This window comes from Montipora capricornis, unplaced genomic scaffold (genome assembly GCF_036669925.1).
Source record: "Montipora capricornis isolate CH-2021 unplaced genomic scaffold, ASM3666992v2 scaffold_476, whole genome shotgun sequence".
NCBI classification, from domain to species: Eukaryota; Metazoa; Cnidaria; class Anthozoa; order Scleractinia; family Acroporidae; genus Montipora; species Montipora capricornis.
The window spans coordinates 300,001-312,497 of record NW_027180213.1 but is presented as its reverse complement, the minus strand read 5'-3'; the positions used below and the strand labels follow the sequence as shown (position 1 = coordinate 312,497).

At 39.0% G+C, this 12,497-nt stretch overlaps 1 pseudogene; it reads right to left on the bottom strand.

Annotated features, from left to right (window-relative positions):
- Nucleotides 1–202: 202 nt before the first annotated feature.
- LOC138036313 (micronuclear linker histone polyprotein-like) lies at nt 203–2,848 on the bottom strand (annotated as a pseudogene).
- Between the last annotated feature and the right edge of the window lie 9,649 nt (nt 2,849–12,497).

The window sequence follows — 12,497 nt, the reverse complement described above, 5'->3', positions numbered from 1 at the left end:
AATCAGAGCTTCAATGTCAACTCGAACAGGCGGGGACATACCCAATAAATATCATCGCTGGAGCACTGACTTTTCTTTGTTTAATCTTTGGTCGCTGTCGGGGGGACTGTCTTAGTTCCTTGGTAACATTTCCATTTTCATCGGTGCAATTCAACACAGAATTACTGCTCGAGGAAACACGTTTGGATATTGCTAATGGTCGTTATGGTTCATGACCACACGAATCAGCTTCGTTTTTCACCAGCTCATGAAGTTTAGCAGGAAATGTCACAGATTTTCGTATCTCCTTCGGTTGCTGTGTCTTCTCAGATTCCTCACTGGTTATTGGTGAATAAAACATCGGCATGGAGGGAAATTTATATAATCGCTGCGAATTACTCTCGATATCCTGTGGTAGGTTACTCGAAGATCGCCCCAAGGATTCTTTTGACGTTGGCGCGGAAGCGAGAATTTGCTCAGCTTCTTCTGCAGCGCGGGAGAAAAATCACTCGAAGAAACCTGGCTGGCATTGATCCCTCAGTGGCTACAGAATCCATCGGTAATTGGCTTGCCTGCGCATCTTCAACTATTCCGGGATCATCGCCTAATCCCTTTCCGATGACAGATTGTTCGTAGTTATCCTGGGACGAACATGACAACAATAGGTTTCTGCTCTATGGGAAATGCAGTTGTGTCCTTAGTGTTCACAAATGTCCCTTGCAGATTGCCTTTTCCATCATGCGTTCGATCGTCTTCTTGGGCAATTTGTTTCTTTTTATTGGCGTGCCTCACGCATTCAACGGCAAAAGCCGAAAGATCAGCATCTTTAAAATTTAAGTATTCTCATGCTGTCTCGAACAGTAGAATTGGTTGTCATAAAATTGAATCTGAAGACATGGCATGTCTTCTTATTTGGGACGAGCAGGCAGTTTCCTTTGTATCCCATTCTTCAAACTAAAAGTGCCTTGAAGCACAGTCTTGCTGGAGTTTTGATTTGGATTTGGAACTTCACACTTGCCTGAACGAGCTTTGCTCTCTTCAAACTCAGAGGAGCATTCTTCATGGGTTGTATGTTGCAATCCTATCTCATCTCTGAGATTTTTGGGAGCCATCTTCTTGCTGTTGTTTCTATTTTTCGGCGTGTTCTCAATCAGGGTCTCATATATCAAAACATCCTGTAAATTGAGTGATTTCCGCTCTCGTGGGCTGTTATTGATGGGCGAATGACGATTAGGAGCAACTTGATTTCAAGAAAATGATGCCATCCACATCTTCTTGATCTTCCTCTTTTGATTCTCTGTCAAAAGTGTCTGCCGTTTTGATGACAGATTCTGACTCTGATGAACTTGAGTTGTTGTTTCGAGCCTCTCGTGACTTCGCCTTACGAGAATCTCCTGAGCCTTTTTCCGTCATACAATCCTTTTCGTTTTCATTAAATTCTTCATACACTTGATCACTTCCTAGTCCGTCTGAGTTCTTCCTAGACCTGTTCGTACTCGATGAACCAGGAGAATTTGAGCTAATTTCCTGAAGCTTGGAGGGTACACTTCCAACTCTAACCCCAACATTTCCAACCAGTTCTTTGAGTGCAAGCTCCAATTCTTTAATTTTCTTCATTTGATTGTCGTTCTCCGACCCAGGAGATCGTGGTCGAGAACCATCGGGTGTGTTAGCGCCTTCATCGGTGGAGCTTGTAGACTCTTCACTTTGTCGGCGATCACACTGGGCTGCTAAGTACGACGCACGTTTGACCCACATTTGCAATCGCGTCTGAATTTGCCCTGATAATTCTTGCACGTTTGTTGGAATGCTGTCGAGGCTAACGGCAGAAATCATTCTTCCGTCTACGGCGGTTTCCTCTTGCTCAGAGAGATCAATAGATGTTTTGGATCTACTTCGATTGAACACCCTACGTTTTGCTCTTGCATTCGACCCCGGCACTTCTAGATTTTTTAAAACCGTTCATACCGTTGATCGGTGCTGTGTCGTTTAGCTTGTTTGTTTCCTCGCCAGCACTGCCAGTTTGCTCTTCGAAAAATGTTTCTTTCTCATAATTTTCTTGACCACCGCTGGGCGCAATCGATGACTCATCCAATCGCACACTGGGAGTGATAGAATCCTGTTGACCTCCATTCTTTGAGTATGAATGATTTCGTTCGTTCTCACGCACCTGTCATCGATCGTCCTCTTTCGATGTCCCATTGGGAGTGAAATTCACAGACCATTTTCTTGCCTTTTTGTAGGCGTTTTCCTTGTTTGGCATGGGTACCGGTGAACTTCGCGACCGTGAGTGTTGCAGCGACAGAGTATCTGGGACTTTTTCTGTTGATGGATTGGAATGCTCAATTTCCGCAGCGACGTCTTGGGCAATGCGCTTGTCGCGAACTGTTTTGCTCGCCTTTCCAATCCATTTGTGCAGCTTTGCCTTAACGCCAGACGATATGTTTGCGTTAGAAATGCTATCCTTTCGCGAGGAGGCCATTTTCAACTTTGACATTTACACGACTGCGACAAGGATTTCAGTCCGTCTTGGATTTGAATTATTGTACACAGGCCTGTGGGAGATAACGATGATACAAGATTAAAATGTGATCAATGATTTGTCAATTAAATTATCAGCCCCATTCCTTTCCCAGAGAATACAACCAAATGGTTGATACTTTGGTGTTTATTAAGTGTGAGCTTACCTGGATATGTTTAGTTAAAACAAAATTTTATCACTCACGGCGGTCAATATTTATCTGCGTCTGGAGTTAACGTCCAACTGAGTCGATATAAAGTTTCTAAACCGATGTGATGACAACTAGGCTACAGTATAGATTTCACTAGTCTAGTTGGCGTCATTCACGACAAATGAAGTTGCACGCAATTTTTGTACCTGTTTCGTCTCAAGCGAGGAAATATGTTGGTTTCATCACTTTCTGCCAGTTGAACTCATTCACGTCATTTACCACAATTAAATCCTAACCATTGCATCTCAAGTATGTATCATTCTTTGAGAATGCAAATGTTATGGTAACTCCTTCATCCCGCTGACTCTCCACAAAGGCATCAATCAAATCCATTGGTCCAAAGTTTGCTTTTGTTCAAAGCCTCATTGTCCTACGGGGACAAACGCCTGATTGTCGCTAACATTTTTGTTTAGTTATTTGTCACCTGGAGAGGCAAATGTTGCAATGAAGAACTGCATAGCTTGCTTTACACCGAAAGAAAAACAAATTAATTTTTTTATAAACAGAATGCGGTCCACATTCTATTGTAAAAGGCCTTTTATTATATGAGGTGTTGACTTCAATAATTTAATCTCTGTTGGGATTGCTTTGGGCGCGTGTAAATAATCAAGGGCGATTTGTCATTTGTGCCGTTGTCAGTTTTTAAATCGAAGAGTCCGTCTTAGTTAAGAAAGACCGTCTTCGAAGAAAGCTAATTATAAAGCTATCGCTAGGCAGACCGAAACGTCTCATTAATATTTTAGAATTGTTTGAGAGTTTAACCCTTTTCTGTTCCTCTCATGACCTGGTTAAAGTAAAAAAAATAATGACCATGTGGGCTTGTGAAAAGCAGTTCAAATGTTAAAACCATTTAGTATCGTTATAACGTAGAATCTCGCAACCGTGAAAGTCGTTTATCGCGCTACTCCCGATATCTGATCTGCCGCTAAATTCAACTTGGTTTCGATTCTAACAGCACTTAGCGTTGCGCTTACATGTGTTTGACAAGCTTGGTACCTATTTTTTACATTCTGACAAGATGTAAAATAATTCCGTTCTGGTCACGTAATCATATGCTATGAGTTGTAATGAAAATCTTTCCTTTGTTTATCACCAGGGTGCAAATCAAAGGAATAGAGAGAGGTCATTAAATTCAGTGTTTTTACTCTCTCTAAAAGGTTTTTTTGTCTGATGGGTTCCTCGGAACCTGATACTTGAAGAGGTGGATAATATTCTATTAAAGGAAAACGAAGTTATAAAACGTCATTTTCTCTTGTTTAAACGCACTGTGTACTGTTTTGTTTTGTTATTAGTTCTAAATAAAGCGGATTTTCCGGCTTCCATACAGAGCAAGCAATCGGCGCTAACGGAAATTGAGATATAGAACTCAATCCTTTCTAATGGCTCATTTAGGCATTGTTATATCACCACCATCAGGTGCAACCTTTTCAGACCAAATATGCTATCATCGATAAACTGAGACAGTGATTTGTTTATACAAACCGAAAAAGGGCAATTTCGTATGGCAAAATGTAAACTTGCAAATCACGACGTCCTTTCTCTTCTATTCGATCGAACTTTAACTACCAGCAAAGTCAAATTAACCCAAACAGTAAAGAAGGGTTTTTTTCGACTAAAGTCCACGGTTCTCGCCTTTTGTTTGAAAAAGTCTTTAAGGATATTTGATTCATGTATTGATTGCTTTGGAAATTGGAGAGCTATCAAGCTCCTTTTCAGATGCCAAGTTCATTATCGCCAACTTGTGAATTAATGTCATTACTGTCTTTTTGTCCTAAGCACAACGAGGTTAGAAATGCTCTTACAGGTAATTTTATTAACAATTGAAGTCTTTGAACAATGGCGCCATCCGTGTGAGGGCGATGGAATTAATGATACGCCCGTTTACTGTGAGTTCATTATTTTTGTGCTCTTGCCAAGATCCACAAAGGAAAGTGATCATCATATCTTTTTTAAATCATTAGACTAAGTGCCGACAAAACTTTTCGATGTTTCAGCTGGCATGATCTACTATCATGATAAGGAGTACCGAATCTGTCCAACAGGCAGGCTAACCAAACAAATAAATCAATCAATTTCCATCTCCCATTTAAACTGAAAAGTTCCTAAGGAAGAACAAAAGAGAAAAAAAAGAGAGAAAGTGCATAGATTTCCACGAATAAATCATCCAGCGGTAATTAAACCTATCGTGACTAGCCTAAATATGAGCTTTACGGTTGAGCCTTCCTGCTTGTTAATTCACTGAAAAAGGATGAATTCTTTATGGATGATAAACTGAACGCAACGTATTTATAATGTATTAAAGGTAATGCAACAGAGATGTTACGGACAAAATCTGGGGCCTGCAAAACCACATGCGATCATGAGTTTAAGTGTTGTATCGTTGTATTAAGTTAAGTGTACACTGTTTGCTTCTAATTAAGATATTACCTTTGTCGTTGTTTTACAACACTCAGAAGTCCTCGTATCACGGGCCCACGCAAATAATGTCGACTTTTCAATGTTTATGTTGAGATGTCGTGTTCAACGGTCTTCTTGTGTGCACAGTAGTGTTTCTCAGTACCTGATGGTCACGCTTTGTGTATTGCTTCTGTCATCAATTTATTCGTGCATTGAACGAAAAGATGGGTTAACCTTCAACACCACGTGCCCAAGTCACGTGCCGCCTACATCACAACAGAAAGTTATGAGACTGTCTTTCGTAAACCCTTCCAATTACTGGCCGGATTACTACTACTACAAGTATATATTTTAACCGTGCACATTTGATGTCTTTCGCCTTTTGTGGATCGCGTTTATTTTTAGTCCTTCTAAGAATAGAAAAATGGAAAACGCTCCAAATTTGATCTCTTCTCTTAATCCGATTTCTTTTCTTTTTTTTCTTTTTTTAGTATTCTCCTTTGAGCTAAGCTGTAAAAGCAAAGCCTTAAGACAGCAGTTCTAGTCACGCCACCTTTTTGAATGTGCAATGATCATAAAAGTTACCAATGATAGTGTCCTGCCAGTCTTGTTATGGTTTAGAATTGTGAAGAACTGAACTTGAGTTGAAATTAAGAATTTTCTTAATTGGGTAGAATTTTTTTCCTTAAGAAATCATTGAATTGTATCCTTTAGATCAGCTATTCCAGTCACACTATTTTTTCGTAACTTCCGTGAGTATGATTTGCGGCATGATTTTACAGAAAAATTATTTCAAGAACGTGTTCAACTGCATTTTAAAAATCCTCTGTTAATTAAAGGTCGCTGCTACGACATTTTAACATGAGTAACAGGATGATTGATATCGTTTCAAAAAACAAGCAGATGGTTTGGTCTTAAACGATCCTTTTGTTACTGAAAGCTAACATTCGCTATGACATCAGCATTGGTTAAGAAAGCTGAAGCAAACAGATCAGATGTTTTTTCTCTGAATTTTCTTAGTTTCTCACAGTTAAAGCCAAACACTCCTGGTATACACTAAATCAGTAGATAGCAACTCGGGGGGATTTGCGCCCGAAAATGTTGTAATCTTTGCCAGGAATATGTGAGTTAAAATCACCTTTTTGTGCCATATTATCTCAAAAAACAATTCTTCACCTCAGTGGTGGATGTTTACCTCACCGCGACTAGCCATCTCCACTTCAGTGAACAGTTGTCAGTTATCAAACTATTGTCAGACCATTTTTTAAGGTTTACCGCAAACCCCTTACTGTTGCCATGGCAACGGTACCACTGCTAAGACCCTCTAAAAGTCAATTTTTTCGAAGGTACCTGAAAAACTAGGAACTTTGCCAATTCGGTGTCTTAGTGTATTTATTCTCATATCCAAAGACCCATTAAACTCTCTTACTTAATACGCGGTATGAGAACTATTGTAGACTCGTGAAACCAAAACAGCGGTCTTAGTATCCTAAAGAAACGTATTAGATTTCAGTTTATTTGGTACAGTCCCTTCCGTTATTTTTCCGTTACTTCAAATTTGTTGTAACTGGCATATTTTATCACATATTTTCCAGTATTTCGTCAACATCAATTCGCTACAAACATGTAAATAGAACCAATACAATGTAAACTCCCATTGTACCTGAAGAAGGCTGGTTTGGCCAGCCGAAATATAGTACACCACTAAAATCAAATCTACGTTGTATCGGCTCTTGCTCAAAATATTTAGCTTCTCGAAAACGCTCTTGGAAGTTGAAAAAATGAAGAAAGAAACGAATCTTACTCGTTTACAAAAATATCAGTGTAGCCGCGCACCGAGCTACGTTTCAAGATAGTGCTCAACACATCTGACGAAATTTATTTCCGATTTTAGCGACGTTGTCAATTTTTTGTCTTTGATTGATGACCTGACATGAGTAGTTTCAAGTATTGCGCGAGTGGCTTACGTGCGCCCCCTCAGCCAGAGACCCTTTAATTTTGAGCCTCCTTAAAACTAAACTTTATATTTATTCCAATTCATTAAACAATTGTGATCTCTGCTAAATAATTGGCGCATGAAGTACCTGAATACATTCCCTCAGAATAGCTTGGGTAGATCTTTTAAATTAAGTAAAACCGTATGGATTTGTGTTGCTTTCAACTTAAGACTGGTTTTGTGCTTGCAATCAAGTAGACCGCTATAAAGTAAAATACACTCTCAGACCTCCCTGCGTCATCAAAAAATAATTGGTATCCCGGGGCCCAGTGAGTTCCCTCCCTAACTATCGCTTATGGACGAACAGGAACATCATTAAACCGACATACCTGCTAATTGAACGTTTCTCTAATGAAAAAATGTTCAACTGCTCGGGGTACATCCTGCTGTGTTCCCCGAATTTCTATGTTTACTTTATCTCAGTCATTCAGTTATTACCATAAACCAACCACATAAAATGTGATTTTCATTCAGTCTTGTTTTTGTGGCGTTTGAATACCCTTTAACTTTTCGGAAACCACATACTTTCCTTTGTTTTAATTCTATTTATAAACTTAACAGTGGAGCTCAAATTTGTTAAAGTTTCTTTAACCAGTCGTTCTTTTTGTATTACATTTTTCAAATATTTCGTTGCGAGATACTAGGCCTTCAGGAGCTTCGAAGTGCGCGATGAAAAAAAGTTAGTGATCAAGAGCAGTTCCAATGAAGTGATAGATTCGGAAACCAAGGCGGAGAAAAATCCAAGGGAATGCTGACTAGAGAAACCACAATCAGTCTATTACAATGAAAACTATTCCGGTAACTACCGCACTACGCTAATTCCGCATCGGTTTTGTTAAAGGCCTGGAGAAAAATTAACGGGAATGCTGACTAGAAAAACCACAGTCAATCTATTACCATGAAAACCACTCCAGCAACTACCGTACTACGCTGATTCCGCATCCGTTTTAAAGGCTTGGTGCATGACGCTTTCATGATCGCGGAAAGCCGTCAGTAAAAATTATCACGGTGACTATACTGACTGTCGTTTAGTGGAACTCTTTCCTGGCCAAAGAAACTGTTGAAGCCCACTGAAGAACAAATTTTAATCTCGCAACTTTGAACGTGACCTTGTTGCCAGTTTCCAGTTACTGATTTTGGCTAAATTTTAAATTTCATAACAGTTGTGGATCTTGATTTTCTTTTTGCACATTTGAAACATTGTGGTTTCAAAACAGTAAAAAACTTTGGATGAACATTTTGGAATTTGTAAAATCGAGGACATCGCATGAGGGATTCCTGGAACGTGCTTCAGCACTTAAAGTATGAACTCATTAAAGATATCAAAGTAAATCGACGTTAACCGCATCTCGAGTGACGGAGGTAAAGTGTGTTATTCGACCTGATGTGACCATACAGTACTTTTTCGTTGGTGTGTGTCCATTTGACATTCAAGGTACTTTCAGCCTTTAGATATTTAGAAAACATCAATAACATGAGAAAACAGTAAATATTTAGAGACAAGAATCACGTATCTTGTTTTTTTGCAAAGTGATCAAGACTCGTGTAAAGGACACGTGCCAGGACCTGTGTCTCGAATATTGGTCCGTACAACTGTATCACACACATGGCTGGTCAAACGTAACAATCAAAATGTTTGCTTACTGAAACAAAAGTGGTTTTATAATGAGAATGGACGAATGAGAAGAATGTGCTTAAATTATTAAACAAACGAACTAACTTGATATACAAAAGTCGCAGATAATCATTGCTCAAATGGGCAGTTTACGAGCACCCTGATCCTCAAGGCTTTAGAAAATTGTTCATGCTCCGATACTTTCGCAAAATAAAAATATGTCTTATTAGCAAATACGCCTTGGTTTGGGGACAAAAGGAAAGAAAAGTGCGGGCAATGGCGGTATGATTGAATTTGTCAACTCCGAGTCAGTCTATGCACTTGTGTACGAAAAATCATGTCACTAAAGAGGCTTGTAAGGGTTGGTTTGAGATTTGCAAAGTGTAAACAGGAAGACTTATAAGCATAAGAAATTTCCAAGGTAAACCTCATCCCAAACTTTTGTCATTATTAAACCAAAACATTGAATATTCTTAGTTGTCATATAATGAATCCTTGGAGGCGTAGATTCATTAGCGTTTGCAAGGCCGGGCATCGTCTTGCTGATACAAACCACTTTTTTCAAAGTTTTCATTCACAAAATCCCTCAAGCAAATGCCGCTAGAATAATTCGGTTTCGTTAATTTTGAAACTATGTAACAAAATCACAAGAGTTATTATTTGAAAATTTCCGGATAAAAACTTTAAATTAATTGAAATAGCTCAATGCCCCTTGAGATTTGGTCGAGTTTTGCTTCTGGTGGTACACACGGACACACTTTGTGATCCTTGCTGTTGGACCGTGCAATTGAAGCAGTGTCGACAAAAACGCCGCTCTAAATTCTTTCATTCCAAAACAACATCAATTCAAGTCTAAAATTTCCGTAAAAATACTTTCCTTTGTTAGTGCTTTCTAAAGGCGATCAATAGACTGCAACTTAATAAAAAAAAGACGAAGCATTCATCCAATGCTTGTCATTTCTGTATTTCATTCTGTAATCTTACGGTGAAAAATAACAGAGGCAAAGATAAAAAACCCTTAGACATTAGCTTTCAGACATCTAAGAAATTGTGACAAAAATCATACATGTATGACCACAATCAAGCTAAACGAATTCCTCAGTTGTACACTGGCGATAGCGATCATAAGAGAATGATAATTATTGTTTGATGTTAAAGGGATCTGACGATTTTCGGTAGGCGTTCAGTTCACAGCAAAATCGCCACAAACTAAATTAAGACATGAACTTAACTCTAAAAATTGATCGCTAAATACAAGAAAAACATACCCGTTCGATTTTCATTTATACGTTTTAAGTTATTTGAGCGCAAACATTCAAGAAACAGTATCAAATAGGTTTCCATATTCATGGTGTTACGTGGCTTTGTGATGTCCTAGCAGGGCGCCTATTTACAGCAACAGTTCATTGGAATCTACTTTCTTTTGCAGCAAAAATCACAAAACAAAACAATAGAAGCGGTCATTTCGTTTAATGATGCGAAAACAAAGGTCTTTTTCTAATATCTTTCACAGTAACATAAAAAGTCTTAGCAAAAATCTCGAAAATGACCATAATCGCCTGCTTAGGCGTGTGTTGTGTCTCAGCTCTGTACTGGGTCTACTTCTATTTTTATCGTATGTGAATGACAACTCCTCGAAGCACTTTTCCTTTTGATGATAATACTACAATCTATCAATCTACCATCATACTTCATTGTTGCCTGTCGTATCCCAAAGCAAGAAGACCAATTCGCTGTTACTATAGAGATTACGTTGCACCTGAACCGCCCTATCTATGTCGGCTTCATGATTTTCGTACCGCATTTTTCTAAAAGCCTTACACTATTTTGACATGAGAGAACCCAACGGACTATTATGACCCGTACAGTGCGATGAACAAAAAGATAAGAACTGTGCTTATGAGAAACAAACGCAGATGAAGAGAATGAATCAAGTTCGAAGCGAAAAAGGAGCGTTTTAAAGAGTTTTCGTTTAGATTCCTTTGTTCCCTGTTCATAATTTTCCGTTCCTGTCATCGCATTCCCCGATCCTCACTCCGGGTACTGTTTCTCTGTCTTTTCACCAGTATCGCCTTTTGTTACCACATCGACAAACTGACTCCTCTCTTGTTAAGCTGAGCCATGAGTCTTTTCTTGTTCAGAAGCTGGAACCTTATACTTTCAGAAAACCGAACTTAGGCTGATATTATTCTAAAGCCACCGAAGGCGATGAAACTGAAGATTGTATGACAAAGATCTCGTCCTCCGTTAATTTACTACTCGAGAAAAGCGGCTGATAAACAAGAACAAAGCGCCGCAGCCACAAAGGACGTTCATTGTCATAAAACACAGGAGGGTATGTATTCTGATTAAGTAGGGACATGTGGGGAAGTCGACGAGCCCTTATCATATGGCAGTTTGATAGTCCTCGTCAAATAATCGAGTTTCAAAAAGTTCACCAATTAGGAAAACTAAATAGAAAGATTAAGAAAATAACACAGACAGTGGTGATAAACATTGTATTCCAACGCATTTTTATAAAACTTAACGTTTCGTATGCTAGTCAACACACATTTTCAAAAGTGACCGTTACAATTTTTGAAAACTATATATATATCGTAAACATTAGGGGTCTGGAACCTAGACTGAGAAAAATGATCTGCATGTAATAGCTGAAACAGCAATAACTTCTCACTACTAATATTGACATTAAGGGAAGGCTTTAGCTCTTGAATGAACAAAGTCTCTTTAATTTTGCAGTGAAAGTCAGTTTTTCCGGACGCATTTAATGTCGTGGCCAGTGGTTTTCACATGATCAGCAATGGCTGATGAATGGTCACTTTTAGCTAGGGCCTTGAAATGTTCTGTTTTTCTGTCATGGAGTCTTCGTTTTGTTTTGCCAATGTAGAATTCATCACAGTTCCAGCAGACAGCTTTATAGACGACCTTGGACCTCTGAGATCGGTTCAAGCGATCTTTGTATGGAAAAAAGGAGTTGATGCGGCGTGTGTTTTGGAATATGATCTTGAGATTGACGAAAGAGTAGAAATTGTGTACGCAGGATTTCAGACGTTTCGTGACTTGGTTACTGTGAAGACCTAAGTAGGGTACTATTAAGATATCTTTCTTGGGGATTGTAGCTTGAACAGGGTTATTTGATTTGTTTTTATTTTTGTTCAATACATCGTTAATGTTGAACGTGATAACGCCTTGAGGGTAACCATTTTGCAACAGGAGCTTTCTCAGATCTTTAATAGCGGCCTGTAATAAAGATGGCGAGGAGCAAATTCGGAAGCATCGATAAGTGCGGATGAGGTTGATTTTATACTTGCGAGGTGTGAATGAATCTCACTTGGTGTAAAGGCCTGTGAATGTCTTCTGTGAATACAATGTTTATCACCGCTGTTTGTGTTATTTTCTTAATCAAGCTACGATGGCCTAAGAACAAGAGTTTATACTAAATAGAAAGGTTCGTCCAATTATAGCAAGATTTGTACGGTATACAGATAAGGAAGGAGTCATTAAGCGCATACATGGGTGGTTTACCTTTCGGCAAGCATTGGAAATCTTGGAAATCTCGCGATGAAGTGGAATGTTTAAAATTGAAGGATGAATTTGAACTGTTAAATGGACATTTGGAGGGCCCTTAACCCGGATACCAGCCAGTATCCAATGCCCTATAGATTTTTTCTTGTTATAGTGGAACCCCGTTAATACGGTCATCAAAGGGCCTAAAAAAAAACTGTCCGTATTAACGGAGTAGCCGTATTACTGTGGGAAGTTACAGTGTTACGGGGGG